The sequence below is a fragment of the Ambystoma mexicanum genome, chromosome 2p (assembly GCF_040938575.1).
Source record: "Ambystoma mexicanum isolate Mex_15411 chromosome 2p, UKY_AmexF1_1, whole genome shotgun sequence".
In the NCBI taxonomy this organism is placed as follows: domain Eukaryota; kingdom Metazoa; phylum Chordata; class Amphibia; order Caudata; family Ambystomatidae; genus Ambystoma; species Ambystoma mexicanum.
Genome location: NC_090923.1, coordinates 101,966,810 through 101,982,849, shown reverse-complemented (window position 1 = coordinate 101,982,849; position 16,040 = coordinate 101,966,810). Strand labels below are relative to the sequence as shown.

Sequence of the window (16,040 nt, the reverse complement as noted above, 5' to 3'; positions counted from 1 at the left end):
TTATAATGTCCTTTTCTGTCTTTCAGGTGCCGAGATGCTGTGGGCGATGCCGCCGCTGTTGCACGTGCGGAGGCACGTAAGTATAACTGAATTGTGGCCGTTTCCAAATGGGCGCCTCTGACAATGTCTTTTCCTTCCTTTCAGGTGCCGAAATGCTGAGGGCGATGCTGCCGCTGCTGCGCGTGAAGAAGCGCGTAAGTATTACTGAATTGTGGCCACTTCAAAATGGGCACCTCTAATAATGTCTTTTGTCTTCCAGGTGCTGGGATGCTGCCGAAGCGAAGGCCGCGGTGAACTCCGGTGTGATCACGGATGGATAAGGTAAGCGAGCGCAGCTGCGAGTGTGTTGCCCGTTTTCTAACATTATGTCTTTATTTGCAGGTTGTCGGAGACTGGACTCTTGTGGCTGAATTCTGGTGAGTAGATGTTCCTGTGCCTTTTCTTCATCCACAGGTTGCTGCTCGAGAAGCTGAGGGTGTGTCTGGACCTGGAAGGCAGGAGCCGACTCGGCAAGCGTTCTGCTGCTGTTGCAGAATAACACGAAGCACGTGAATTCTATCGGGCGTGGTTTAAATAGTGGAGAAGTGCTTTGGTGCGTATTCTTCCTCCAGCCTCACCCAGGTAAGAAAAGAGTTCCAGTGTCAGAGGATCAGCATCAGCCCCACCCAGGTGAGAAAAGAGTTCCTGTAACAGAGGATTGGTCCCTCCCAGCCAGTGGCTGGGACTTCACCCAGCTTGGATTGTTCTAGGTGAGTATGCAGCATGGTCTGCCACAGGTAAGTCCACCCAATCACTACTGCACACTTTAAGAATATGAGCCCTGCGCCCATGGCACCGGGACTGTGGTTCCTTATGAGCCTGGCGCCAGAGGCGCCAGGACATGGTCCAAAGGGCCCCTGTAGGGGTCTGCTGGAACCGGGGGTGTGGATGATGAGCCTGCTTCCGGGGACGCTGGGCCAGTCTTGGCTCCTCGGGAGTAGCGCTCATGACAGCACCCCCCCCTCAAGGCCCCTCCCAAACTTGTCCTCCCCGGGGGTTTTGGTTTATCGGGAAACGTTCGGTGGAATTTCCTGACTAGACGAGGAGCATGGACGTAGTCATAGGGTTCCCAGGATCTTTCCTGGGGTCCGTAGCCTTTCCAGTCGATTAGGTAGAATAGTTTTGATTTGATGATCTTGGAGTCCAAAATGTTTTTAACTTCAAATGCGGGCTCACCATTCACCTGAATGGGTTCTGGAGGTCTGGTCAGTCTGGTTCCAGGTTGCATGGGTTTCAAAAGCGATACGTGAAACACAGGATGTATTCTCATATGGGTTGGCAAATCTAATTTAATGGCCACTGGATTAATTATGGCCGTAATTGAATATGGTCCCAGGTATTTGGGGTTGAAGGTGCGAGGTCCTTTTAGCGATAAATGTTTGGTGGACAACCAGACTTGATCCCCAACCTGGTATTGAGGGGCATCGCTTCGGTGTTGGTCTGCTCCTTTTTTGTACCTTTCTTTAGCTTGTTGTAGATGTGCAGTCGCTTCCTTGAAAGCTTGGGTAATAACAGAGTGCAACTGATCTACGGCGGGTGTTCCAAGATCTTGAGGTGGGTCGAGGTTGGAGGTTCGAGGATGAATGCCATACAAGATGTAGAAGGGACTCTTCCCGGTTCCTGAATGAACTGAATTGTTGTATGCATATTCAGCTATCCAAAGGATGTCCTTCCAGTTGTTTTCAGACTGTTGTAGCATGCATCGTAAATATTGTTCGAGAGTCTGGTTTGTTCTCTCAGTTTGCCCGTCGGTCTGGGGGTGATGGCTGGTTGAAAGTCTTACATCGATTTGAGCTGACCGACAACAACTACGCCAAAAGTGAGAAATAAACTGGCTTCCTCTATCAGAGATTAGTACCGACGGGAAGCCGTGTAACCGGACAATGTTTTCAAGGAATTCTCTGGCTAGTACTGAAGCTGAAGGTAAGCCTTTTAGCGGAATGAAGTGGGCCATTTTAGAAAACAAATCTACAATAACAAGAATAGTGTTGTACCCGGAACAAGAGGGTAAGTCTGTGATGAAGTCCATGGAAAAGGTATTGCAGGGACACGGTGGAATGTCTAATGGTTGCAAAAGACCAGCCGACCTTTTCTTTTCACCCTTGTTTTGAGCGCACACACCACAGGACATCACAAATTCTTTTATGTCTTTTCTCCATGAAGGCCACCAGAAGTGTCTCTTCACTTTTTCTGTGGTTTTGGCGATGCCAGGGTGACCCTCCATTAATGAATCATGATAACAGGACATCACCTGTTTTTGTAAATCGGCGTGTGGTAGGAATAATCGTCCTTGGAAATAAGGCAAGTCATTGTTTACGGTGAAGTTCTCTCCTCTTTGTAACCAGCTCTGTAAGTCTGATGGGGTCACAAGTTGTTTAGTTTTTGCCTCAATATCCTCGATGGATTGCGAAGAAATCAGACCCAAGATCCTTTGTTCAGGAATTATTGGTACGGGTTCGGGATTGACAACGTTATCTCCCATTCCAATTCAGGAAAGAGCATCCGATTTGCCGTTCTTGTTGCCCGGGCGGTAAGTGATCACGAAGTCAAATTCAGCAAAGAATAGAGCCTAGCGAAGCTGTCTGGAGGATTGAGCTTTGGCGGTTTTCAGATACTGTAGATTTCGATGATCGGTGATCACCGTAACGGTGTGTTTGGCCCCGAGGAGATAATGCCGCCAGGCCTTAAAGGCAGATTTAATAGCTAAAAGCTCTTTGTCCGTGATGGTGTAATTAATCTCAGGCGCCGAGAACTTTCGAGACCAAAATGCCACAGGATGCAGTTGGTTAGTCTCTGGATCCCTTTGTGATAGAACTGCTCCCATTGCTAGGCTGGAGGCGTCGGTTTCAACGATGTAAGGGAGATCCGGGCGTGGGTGTTTCAGTATTGGCGCCGAGGTGAACTTGGCCTTTAGCTCTTGGAAGGCTTGTTCAGCTTTTGCAGACCATTCAAAGCGCTTATTTTTTCTTAAGAGGCATGTGATGGGTTGTACCACTTGTGAAAACTCTGGAATAAATCTGCAGTAAAAATTGGCAAAGCCTAGCATGCTTTGAACGCCTTTCACGGAAGTAGGAGATGGCCATTTGAGGATTGCGTCAACTTTTCTCGAGTCCATGTGGACTCCGTTGGGTGTCAGAATAAATCCCAGAAATTCGACCTCGGTGACATGAAAGGCACATTTCTCGAGCTTGGCAAAGAGTTTATGTTGGCGAAGTTTTTCAAGGACCGCCCTAACATGATTTCGATGATCAGCTTCCGAAGATGAGTACACAAGAATGTCGTCTATGTAGACGACAACACAGACATCAAAGAGCTCTCTGAGGACGTCATTCATGAAATATTGAAAGGCGGCCGGCGCATTGCATAGTCCGAAGGGCATCACTTGGTATTCAAATAGCCCATACTTAGTGCGAAATGCCGTCTTCCATTCATCACCTTCCTTGATCCGTACCAAATGCTAAGCTCCCCGGAGATCAAACTTGGTATAAATACAGGCATTTTTCACCTGGTCGAGGAGTTCCGGGATCAGAGGTAAGGGGTATCTGTTTTTTACTGTTATCTGATTCAGAGCATGGTAATCAATACAGGTTCTGAGGTCACCTTCTTTTTTTGGTACGAAGAACAGAGCCGAGGATGCAGGAGACTTTGACGGACGGATAAAGCCATTGGCCAGATACTGGTCTAAATACTGTCGCAGATGAAGGTTCTCAGGCTCGGTGAGGGCGTAAATCCTACTGCAAGGGGAAGTTGCACCGGGTAGCAGATCTATCTGACAATCGTATGATCTGTGAGGTGGCAAGGTGTTAGCCTGTTCCTTTTGAAAAACATCTTGGAACTCTCGATACTCTTGAGGTAATTGTGGACCGTCAGTCGTTGCTGACTCTAGGCCAATGCTGGGTCGTGGATAGCAGGTTGGTGCACACTCAGGGAACATTATCGTCTTTGCTCGCCAATCAATCTGAGGGTTGTGTTTCTCCAACCAAGGGATTCCTAGGATTACTTGGAATTGAGGAGGCTTGATCACGTCGAACACAATTACTTCCCGATGCCCGTCTTGGCCTAGTAACGTCACTTCAGCAGTGGTATGGGTTACCGGTCCGGAGGCGATATCGGTCCCATCCACCGTGGTAATGACGTCTTTAATCGCCTTTGGACAAAGAGGTAGGTTCATCCTGGAAGCCAATTCGCGGTCCACGTAATTTCCTATTGCTCCACTATCAATGTATGCCTTAATAGCATGCAAACGTTCTGGTTGCTTTGGGTTTACGAGGACCATAGGCATTATGAAGTGCGAGGTCAAAGAACTGGTTTTTAAGCTCGGCCAACGGACCTCTACACTTGTCGGGCAAGGTCGTTTCCCGGCTCAGGCTTTTCAGAGTTCTTGTCAGAAGCTCCTACTGTCTTCTTAGGTGGTTTTACCGGGCAATCTCGAAGAAAATGTCCAGAGTTTCCACAATAGAGGCACAATTGCATTTGTCGTCTTCTGTCACGCTCTTTCTGGGTTAAGGGACCCTTTACGGCCCCAATCTGCATAGGTTCAACGGTGTCGACCCCTTTGGCGTTGCTTTGTGTTTTCGTGAATACTCGGGTTTCAAACCTGGATCGGTCCGCCTTTCTGTTTTGGAGCCTATGATCCAATTGGACCACCAAATCAATATATTCCGAACAGTCCTGAGGAGGATTCACGACCTCGGCAAGGACGTCTTTAAGTTCACCAAGCAGACCTCTGTGAAATAGCGTGATCCTTTTATCCTCGGGCCATCTAGTTTCCACGATTAACCTATTAAAAGATGCAATGTAGGCTAAAAGGTCCTGGTTGCCCTGTCGCAGGGAGAGGAGTTCGTTGTCCAGGGCCTGCCCTTGGGAATGTCTTGCAAAAAGTCTCTCCATACTCGCCTGGAAGGCTGAGAAGTTCCGAAGAATTGGGTCATCCTGTGTAACCAGAGGGATCGACCAATCAGCGGCACTGCCGCTAAGATACGAAAGTACAAAGGCTACCTTGGTCTGGTCAGTTGGAAAGGCTGCGGGTCTACAAAGAAAGTGCAGTCGGCATTGATTTATAAACACTGCAAATCTTTTAGGGTCACCAGAAAAGCGTTCAGGTGGTGCCAATGGCCCATTTCCAGGTAGGTTGATTTGAACGGGATTGGTTGAAGTAACTGGGGTATAATTCCCCCCTGAGTTAGGTAGAGGAGTTTGACCCGCTTGACTCTGTAATAACTGTCTGGCGAGATTGTCAGTTCGTTCTTTTGACATTATCAATTCCCTCTTAAGGGCGTTCGTTTCCTGGCGAGCAGCATGGACTTCAGCTCTTAATTCCCCCAACAACTGGTCTGTGTCGGAAGTTTCCATAGCGCCTGGGTAGGAGATTATGGGTAGGCTTCGTGTTCTGTAACGCTCACCTGATTCCCACGGAGGCGCTGACCCAAACTGGACTGCTACAGTTGCTTCTATGACTATGATGAGGCGTAGAACTCGGAAGACGCTCTGGGCAGGACCTCCGAATATTGACTGTCTGGCTTGTAAGGTGAGTTTTCTGCAGGTGGAAGAAAAAGGGGTCATTACAAGCTGGTTGGATAAGTTCTCCCACCAATCTTCTGCTTTTCCCACTTCTTGGTTCTCGACTGGTCTCCACGAACTCTCACCTTTGGATTAGTAAAGCCGAGCTCTCCATCCTGCTTCTGGTGCAGGGGCGCGTGGAATCCAGTTACGTCACTGGATGATTTCAGTGTTTAGGCTCAGTGTCCTTTTGTGGCTTGTAATAGTCCTTCAGGTGCCGAGGAGCTGTTGGCGACACCACCACTGCTGTGCAAGAAGAGGCTCGTGAGTATAGAAGATCTGAGGCCGCTTCTGAAGGAGCACCCTTTTATAATGTCCTTTTCTGTCTTTCAGGTGCCGAGATGCTGTGGGCGATGCCGCCGCTGTTGCACGTGCGGTGGCACGTAAGTATAACTGAATTGTGGCCGTTTCCAAATGGGTGCCTCTGATAATGTCTTTTCCTTCCTTTCAGGTGCCGAAATGCTGAGGGCGATGCTGCCGCTGCTGCGCGTGAAGAAGCGCGTAAGTATTACTGAATTGTGGCCACTTCAAAATGGGCACCTCTAATAATGTCTTTTGTCTTCCAGGTGCTGGGATGCTGCAGAAGTGAAGGCCGCAGTGAACTCCGGTGTGATCACGGATGGATAAGGTAAGCGAGCGCAGCTGCGAGCGTGTTGCCCGTTTTCTAACCTTATGTCTTTATTTGCAGGTTGTCGGAGACTGGACTCTTGTGGCTGAATTCTGGTGAGTAGATGTTCCTGTGCCTTTTCTTCATCCACAGGCTGCTGCTCGAGAAGCTGAGGGTGTGTCTGGACCTGGAATGCAGGAGCTGACTCGGTGAGCGTCCTGCTGCTGTTGCAGAATAACGCGAAGCACGTGAATTCTATCGGGCGTGGTTTAAATAGTGGAGAAGCGCTTTGGTGCGTATTCTTCCTCCAGCCTCACCCAGGTAAGAAAAGAGTTCCAGTGTCAGAGGATCAGCATCAGCCCCACCCAGGTAAGAAAAGAGTTCCTGTAACAGAGGATTGGTCCCTCCCAGCCAGTGGCTGGGACTTCACCCAGCTTGGATTGTTCTAGGTGAGTATGCAGCATGGTCTGCCACAGGTAAGTCCACCCAATCACTACTGCACACTTTAAGAATATGAGCCCGGCGCCCATGGCGCCGGGACTGTGGTTCCTTATGAGCCTGGCGCCAGAGGCGCCAGGACATCGTCCAAAGGGCCCCTGTAGGGGTCTGCTGGAACCGGGGGTGTGGATGATGAGCCTGCTTCCGGGGACGCTGGGCCAGTCTTGGCTCCTCGGGAGTAGCGCTCATGACAATATAGTGCATATTATAAAACAGCAGTAAAAACACACCACCGTTTGCAGGATCTTCACAACGCTGCACTCACCCGCTCAGCCTGGTTGAATGGCGAGCGTGGTGAGCAGAGTTACAGTAGGAGCAAACACACGGCCCCAGAGAGCCAATCAGGGGGGGTGTTGGCGGGATGGGAGGCGGGCGGGAGGAGGAGAACCACGGAGAAGGAGGGAGCGGGAGAACAGAGGACACGGGAAGAACATTCAATGGCAGGCAATGCATGTATTTCCCAGCCCAGGTGGGCACACACAGCAAAGTCATCACAACGCTGCACTCACCCGCTCAGCCTTGTGATGACAAGTATGAGCCAGACTGGGGGATGTCAACATTGAGTGGTTGGTCTGAGCCCGACTGAGAGTGGCTAACAACTGAGAGAAGGATCGGTACCTGGATGAGGGGGATCCAAGGGTGAAGGGTAATCACCCGAAGTGAACATTAGCAGAAGGAACTCTTTTTGTTTTGTTGTTTTTGGCATATCAGGCCCTCTGAAGCAAGAGACTTTGCATGAGAAGAAACTTGAGCACAGAAGTCCCTGATATAGAGAAAAGGAACTGTTAGCTCGTGCTGGAGAAGCCCAGGAGTGTGCTGTGCTCAAGTGTCCCGCCTTGTCCTGTGCTAAAAACATCGGGAAGGTAGACCCCGGCCATAACATCCTGACTTATCATTTTGTGAACACTTCTTTCTTTTCTTGTGAACATTATCCCCCCACAATTTTGAAGCATAGTGGTAAGGATTGGCAATTGTTTTTTTTTAGTATAGGCCTTTTCAATTGATTAGACTCTACTAGAACTGTATTATTATCATTCGATGGTCTTAGCTTACTCCCATCTTAGATTTAGGTTTAGATTAGGCCTTTATCTCACCCATTTTACAGTTTAATAAACAGCCTTGAACTGTGATCACTTGTGTCTGTCTTGCTTTGATACCATGCCTTTCTTACACAATGCATGGGCCATGCGCTGGCTCTTAGACATGCAGTCCTATTGTTTCAAGGTAGAAAACTGAAAAGGAAGAGAACAAGGCAATATAGACTTCCTTTCCCCTTTTCCAATAGGTGCTGGGTATGTGATGCATTCTATGGTGTCAACACTCCTTTCCTGGTGGTGGCCTCCTCCCTTATGGCCAGGGAGTGGCAGGCGCTCCCTGTTCCTGACCCTGGAGGTGGCTATGAGGGAGGATCACATGGGGGTTGGGGAGACAACCTCTGGGGAGGTGTTATGGCTTCATCAGATGAGACGTTGTATTCCCCTTTTCCTTCTGAGGATGAACCTCCCATCCCTAATTAGCTAAAGGCTTATTGTTATACATCTCCTCATCCACCTACGAAGGGTACTGAAAACCTTTTTCCAAGACCTATAAGCCAACCTTTAAACTCTAATCTGCCTTGTGAACCTTATGAAAACACCTTCTCAGATTCCACATACAAATCATCCACTACTGACATGCCTTTGAAAACCATTAAGAATACTTACCCAGGTTTATCGTAAAAATTGTGAAGAATGGACTTCCATTCCCATAACTGCCAAAATACTGGGACAAGGAACAGAAACTGAGTAATGCAGAGCACAGGAGGCCACAAGCACAAGGAGCGCTCTAGTTGTTGGGCACGCACATCTGCAGCTGGGGAATTTAAAAAGCAGAAGCAGAGAGTGAAGGGAGGCAGCTGCTGGTGGGAGAAAGCTTCTCTCAGTGTGGACTGAGAGACTGAAGGGCTGGAACTTGTATAGTGGAGTCGACCGACTCGAGAGCCAAGAAGAAGGAAGCTGCCACAGGAAGAGGACCCTCTGTGGGAATGCCATGAGCCGTCGATCGACTCCTGGGCGTATGCAGGTGTTGAAAGGCAGCATCTAAATTACCCAAGCCTGAAGAGAAGACAAGCTCAGCAGAAGCCGTGAGGGACGGGAAAGCTGAGAGAAAGCAGCCGTGACAAAGAAAGCACCAAAAGACTGTCACCGGCTGGCCTGGTGAGTCCACCCAGGGACAGCAGGGACACTGGGCGTAGTGGCTGCCATGCCGAATTCAAGTGATTGTGAATAAAGAACCTGCAAAAGAAAGAGAGCTTATTGTCAAAAAGGGAAATGTATACAGTCCAAGTATACGGGAAACTCAGACAGTAATATAAATTAAGCAGATATATTATCAAACAAAGTAAATGTACAAGAAGCCCTGGCAGGAGAGTATACCAGCAGTTACATGAGTGTGATCTCAGAGAAGCCCTGGCAGGCAATGTATAACAGGCAATTGCAAGTGTCTATGAAAGGAAAGTGCTGGGAGACAAGTGCATCATCCAAGGACAAGTGGAATCATGTACAGAAAGTACAGAAGTTAAAGAGGTCCTGAGAAGGATATATCAGAACTAGAAAAAGGATTGTGTTAACCATGAGAGCAGGCGATAAACTCTCACGATTCGCCCATGGAGGGTCTGGGACAGAATGAGGAAGTACTAGGCGTTCCTTCACGCTCAGTAGTGAGCATGTAGTAGCGCTCTAGCTTCCCAGGACTGATTGAGGAAAGTGCTGGGTGCTCCTTCACGTTCAGCAGTGAGCGTGTGGTAGCGCTCTAGTCTTCCAGGATCAGCCTCGCTAGAATTACACACCAGGGGAGCATTACGGTGCGTTGCAACTCCCATTGCAGTAATGCTTGTTGTTTAGAAACTGTTTCGTGTGCTTTCCCCATTACTCCTCCTTACCTTCCTGTCAATTTGCTCCCGCTTCTGCTTTCCCTTTTTTCCTGTACTTCACCCACTTTCCTCCATGCTCTTGTCAGCGCCCCGCTCTGACCCTCAGCCTATAAGGCTTGTTCCATCGTGGCTCCCTTCTGTCTCATTGCCGCAGCGTTCGGAACTTTGCCTTTGTTTTTTGTGTTTGCGCAGTTTCGCGACTGGCTCTGTGCAATCATCACCAGCGCTAGCTACTGTTCCATAATCCTTATCGGTAGCATACTTCAAAGCCACTTAAGTCACGTGGAATCTCCTGGAGCTCCTCGACATTCTGGTAGCTGTAGTAGAACCTACATCTACAAAGCCTGCAAGTTCAATCTCAACGCAAGCCTGCCATTTCTACAAGATCATCCAGGGTTTTTGCAGCCAAGCTTTTTCCCTGGTTTGGGGTGGGCTCCCCAGAGTCCCTGCTGCCGGGCATATCGTCTTATAGGCAAAGGGGCCTCCGGGGGAGTCCGTCTCTATTTCTTCACAAAGAAAGGCAAGACAGTAAAGAAGACCACAAGTGCCTGGAGAGAAAGGAGAAAGGACATCTCATCGGACTACTCTGAATTCCATACAAAAACCTCAGGTGAGGAGTGGGCTAGTGATCTGGGTATAGTGCAAACAGAACCTGATATAAACCGACAAGGCGAGTATACCAGGTGTCGTGACAAGACAAAAGCAGAAAACAAGACAGTTATGTGTAACCGTGTTGTTGCTGAACCAGAAAGGCACAAGGAACTGCTACTTGTGAACATATCAGAAAGTAAAATGGAATCCAAGGGAAGGGAGCCACCCTCTGGAGCAAGGATCCTTATCCTTTAAGAACTTGTGTTGGAGTTATTTATTCTTCCTTTTTTAACACTTTTCTAAACCACCCAAGGCAAAAGACTTTACCAGTTTCACAGTAGAATTGAGTTTGTTAGAGTGTGAGTGTCACAATAGAACTTTGGAAATGGGATAGCTTTATTTTTGAGATTCAATTTCAGACAGTTCCTTTGTTTTTGGTTTTGGTTGAGAAACTCCTCTTAGAGCAGTGTCAGAGAGGCATTTTCCCAACCCCTTTTATTTTGATAAAAGACATTGGGCCTCATTACACAGTAGGCGTTAAGGGAAAAACGATGCCGGTAAAGGATTACCAGCATCGCTAACCGCACCTGCCAATTACGACCCGCCTACCCGCTATTAGCGGCACTGCTAAGTACGGAGCCTCTAATAGCGGCACTGTCACGGGCGCACGACCCTTCATGGCGGCAATAGCGGCATGGCGGAATTAGGAGTCCATTACAAGACATGCGAACATGCAAATAGCGGCATGGAGCAGTCCCAAAAAGCCCATACCAGCATGTTGGAAATACCGGCATCGCGAACCACCCGTAAAGGGCCATGTGCAGTGTTCCCAACCACCACAGGTGCCCACAATCAGCACAGGTGAAGACAATGGAGACTGGGCCAGCACAAAAGGAGCACACTATGCCCCTTCCCACACCCATTCACACACCAAAAGGATTCCAATACTAGCAGCATTACATGGGCTGGAGGACATGATTGCATTGCAACAGCCACAACAACAGGCAGCACAGAGGAGACGCAGGAGGAGGAGGAGGAGGGCGAGACAGGCACAGTAAGCCCCACCAGTGCATCTAGTCGTACCACAGAGGCAGCTACGAATCCCCAGGATCAGAGCCAGTCCATTCAACCTAACCCCTGAGAAGATACACACCCTGTACCGTCTGGACCGGGATACCATCACCACCATTGTGGACATGGTACACAATGACAACGTCAGCCTCAGACATCCGTACTACCATCCCCCCTCTACTGAAGGTGGTAACTGTGCTCCACTTCCTGGCCACAGGCACCTACCAGCATACGGTAGGGAGGATGCATGGCATATCACAACCAGTATTCTCACGCTTGCTGAACCAGGTGCTCGATGCCCTCCTGAAGCACACAAGTGAACACATATCCCTGCCACAGACTGGCCAGGACATCTCTAACACTAAGGTTGGCTTCCATTCACTGGCAGGTATCCCAAGTTGCATCGGGTCCATTGACTGTACCCATGTGGAATTGGTTGTCCCACATGCCAATGAGGCAGTGTACCGAAACAGAAAGCAATACCACTCCATCGACGTCCAAATGGTATGTGACTCCAACAAGATCATCACACATTGTTGTGCCCGCTATCCCGGATCAACCCATGATTCAATGGTTCTGCGGAACTCAACGATACCACGCTACATGGAGCGACATGCTGGACAACGTTCGTGGCTACTTGGTGGGTAGCATGGCAAGCACATGGCATTGTGATGTGGGCTGTACATTCTGGGGGAGAGAAGCATACTCAAACCGGGTGTGATTGGGGTGGGTTGAGAAGCATACTCCAACCGGGTGTGATTGGGGGGGGGGGAGAAGCATAGCCCAACCGGGTGTAATTGGGGGGAGGGAAGCATACTCCAACCGGGTGTCATTAGTTGTCAGGGTCAACTATGCCCATACAGAATCACACCAATGTCCCCCGAGGCAGCCCACACTGGACCTGACACATGGAAACCACATGCAAGCAGTAAGCTGCACAACAATTAAATGAACCCATTAACCCAATCATGCCATATCCATCAACACGCACATTGCACATCAGACCATAACCCCTATAACACAGCTACATGCAGCCAATATCGACAATGGAAATGTACGCTGAACAGCATCACAACGGAAATGCGACCTTGAGTGCATACAAAGGGATTACCTCTATCCATTATACTGATTCACACCCGTACACCACTACAGAAGTGCCGCATGACAGCATGGGGACATCAACTTCGGAATGGCAGTTCACTAGCAGTGTGGTCCAAACGGTGCCTGGACCAAAATACACTAATGACTGGACCTCACCCAGTACATGGCATCAACTGCCGTAGGCATGCACGGTGCATGTCCACTTGCAAGGACTACATCACCTTCCCACATTGCAGTTACTTTGATTACCTCCATGCATGCAGGGATTTGTGGATGTCATTCACAATGCTAAGTTGATTTGTGTGATATGTACAGGTTCCACTTGATGTACACACTTACACATACCCATTGTTGCACCCATGCAGGTGATGCTGGCTATCCCCTGAGGAGGTGGCTCCTTACCCCTGTACGGAAACCACAGAACAGGCACGAGGAGGAATACAATCGTGCACATACCTGTACCCGTGTGGTAATTGAGCAGACATTTGGCCTTTTGAAGACACGGTTCCGGTGCCTCAGCAGGTCGGGTGGGGCACTCCTGTACTGGCATGAGAAGGTGGCCAAGATCACCATGGCATGTGTCATGCTGCACATTATGTACATCAGACGGAATGTGCCACTGCCCCCTGACATTAAACTGCAACCACCTGGTGAGGATGATGATGGGGATGAGGAGGGAGAAGATGGGGCTGCACGTCACGCAGGTGGTGATGCCCAGGAGGGACGTGCTGTGCGCCAGAATCTGATAGACCAATATTTCTAATACACACGGATGAAGAGTGTTCAATGGATGTGGGTATTTGGGCACTGGGTTTTGTACACTGTGCCCTGTCCGAAAAATCTGAAAAGGGCAGGGAAACTCTAGCCTCTGGACCAGAGTATTACAATTGCATAGAACAACAGAAAAAGATTGTCCAGAGAAACAAATCAATTTGAAAAAATGTGTATCAAAATTTATTGAAAGTGATACCAACAATTTAAACAATGGTGAGTCAATCACAAATAATTAAACACTGATCACTTTAATACAGCAAAACAGCAGCAACCGTATGCCTAAAGTCGGCTAAAACATTGTCACACATACTTGCCATTCATAGTGCACTTATTCAAAGCCAACTCAACATACCGTGACATACATCCAAAAGCTTAAAAGACAAAAGAATCATGCTAAAAAACTTGTGGGGAGAAGGAATTCATGACTGGTCCCCATCAAACAGACACAATTTTTATATTCATAATCAATAGAATTAATTAATAAATAATCTATTGTCAGGGTGGATCAGAAGGAAAAGTGCAAAAGATCACATCCCTGTAGGGTATATCTCTCGACCGGTTTCGATGTGTAGTGGTAGTAAACACAACGTCTTCCTCAGGAGGTGGATGTTACCATTCTGTAAAACACAAAAACATGGCTATAGACTACTACGTAGAACATATGAGTCATAGCTGACTGTCTGCCGAATACAATTAAACAGAGAGGGCAACTACAAAAGAGCAGCCCAATCTTCTTTGTGAAACAACTCAGGGATCATATATGCCGTATAACAATAAAGCAAAATAGGAATCCCAATCTAACAGCTATATATGACAGAGCAAAAGGGTTAGTGACTCCCAAAAGAAGACCGTGCAGAATGATGGGGAACCTTCAGGACCATGGTTAATCTGCGACAAGTATATAAGTGCATAATGCAGATTATATATAGACATATGATTGTTAGTCCAAAGAAGACCAATACTGGACCAACCTGATGAATGCCAAATTGCTATGGTGGCCGTAACGAAGTGATATGGTCAGTCACGCTGGGGGAAGCCAGGACCAAATCCTAACCTAAAGTAAGACCGACATGCAAAAAATGAAATAAAACAAGACAAAAAGTGCTATATCAAGTGCTTGAAACTGGAGCAAAAAATGGTGGCTCACCTGAAAAGGCACCCTATTGAATTAGGGGAAGCCAAGTTGCAGATGTTGGAAGTTGGGAAAGCAGCACAGCTTAACCCGAAACACCAGTGTCATCTGTAGATCACTACAACAAACCAGTTGAGAAGCCCATTATAATGATGAAATAGCAGAAAATGGCAAAAAATGCCGAGACAGAATGCAGGCGCTGCTTTGGTAAAATTACAAACAGAGCTGTGCTGTAAGGGTCCTCAGCGAACATGCCCCTCCCTCAAGGAGGCCAAGAGTATTATGCCAGTACAGAACAACATGTGCAGCATTAATGTGGATGTTCAAAAAATGAATTAGCAGAAAATGGCAAAAAATGCCAAAGCAGAAAGCAGACACTGCTTTGGAATGTCAAGCTGTGAGTCCACAGCAGACTTGCCTATCCCTCAAGGGGGCCAAGAGTGTTGTTATACATGTTTAAAATTACATGCACCGCATTCACGTGAATGCTCGAATGACTGCCCTGTTAAAGAATGTGCATGGCAGCACTGAACTGTCATCCAAAATGCAGCCCCTCTTAAAAGTGCTCAGAATTCCCACAATTAAGGTGTACAAAGCGGAAGAACTAGCCGCTCGCTTACCTCCATCAAACAATTATTCATCTCTGTCAAGTGGATAATAGAGGTCAAAATGGTTGACTCTGCGAGCCGAAATAGATTTCCTCACTCAAAACCCCACGCATGCGTGTAGGCAGTCTGCACAAAAGAGGCTGGCTGACGGGAACCGCAAGTCAAGCTCTATTTAAGCTAACTGCGCATGCCTATGTTGATACAAATCAAGAATCCAGAACCCAGGTGCGTAAACTTGCTCGTATACTGCCGCCCAAAATGTAATTAACACAAGCAATGAAAACTTCCTCAGCTGGAAAGAGAATGTTACCTAGAATTAAATACTGATGCCTGAAGGCCGCCTAAGAAAATTGAAAGCTGCTAGTTGACGCCCAGAGGGATTCTGGGAGTGGTAGTGCAGCTAAGTGAGTTATAAAGAAAATTGAAAAAAAAATAAAAATAAATTAACTGACAATTCGAACTTTAAATTACAAAGATGTCAACTAAGCGCCAATTAGATGCTGTAAATAATAATGACAAAAAATAAGTAAAACCTCGTAGAATAGGTAAATACTATTATTGCCTAGAAAAAATAGTTGTTGCCTAGAAAAAATAGGCAGGAAAATTAAAAAACTGCTGACCAGACGCCAGATGAACACTTGGAGATGACATCAAACTAAAGTGCGATATACGATCTACCAGTATCTAAATGGCTCAAAACTGAGCTAAAGATGTAAACGCCACCAAGTCTCTGGAAAATGCACCCAGGCTGCCACAGGATGGTCCGGAATGGGCTGGTGTGTTGTGGACAGTATCCGTAAATGTGAGAAGAATGACAAGAAGAAATGAATAGCATACGTGCATAGGGCGATCCTAGAGTCAGGGAAAGCTCACAAAAACAGCGGCCAATTAACAGCAACTAGTAAACACAGGAATAAAGAATGGGGCGATTCATAGCCCAATCGTGATGGCATAGGCCCGTAGGGACTCGTGGTAAGAAACTCATTAACGGATATTAAAGCCCCATGACTCTAGTGTGTTGAGGCCTTTGTGGAGTGTTTTTAAATTAAAAATCCACATTTGCTCCTTATAGGACAATTTGTTGGCCAACTGTACTGTGTTATTGGCAAAAACCTTTTCTAAGCAGAACCAGGTTAAAGAGTCCGGATT

At 47.6% G+C, this 16,040-nt stretch overlaps 1 protein-coding gene and 1 long non-coding RNA gene across 4 annotated transcripts in view; both read right to left on the bottom strand.

The window, feature by feature from the left end:
• Nucleotides 1–16,040, bottom strand: part of LOC138566252 (solute carrier family 26 member 6-like) — a 1,150,832-nt gene that overhangs the window by 595,095 nt on the left and 539,697 nt on the right. The gene's annotated exons all lie outside the window — the stretch shown is intronic.
• On the bottom strand, nucleotides 13,566–14,386 carry LOC138565839 (uncharacterized). Its single transcript, XR_011301650.1, has 3 exons — nucleotides 14,299–14,386; nucleotides 14,123–14,205; nucleotides 13,566–13,768 (listed from the first exon to the last, which is right to left on the bottom strand). It is a non-coding gene; the product is annotated as an uncharacterized lncRNA (long non-coding RNA).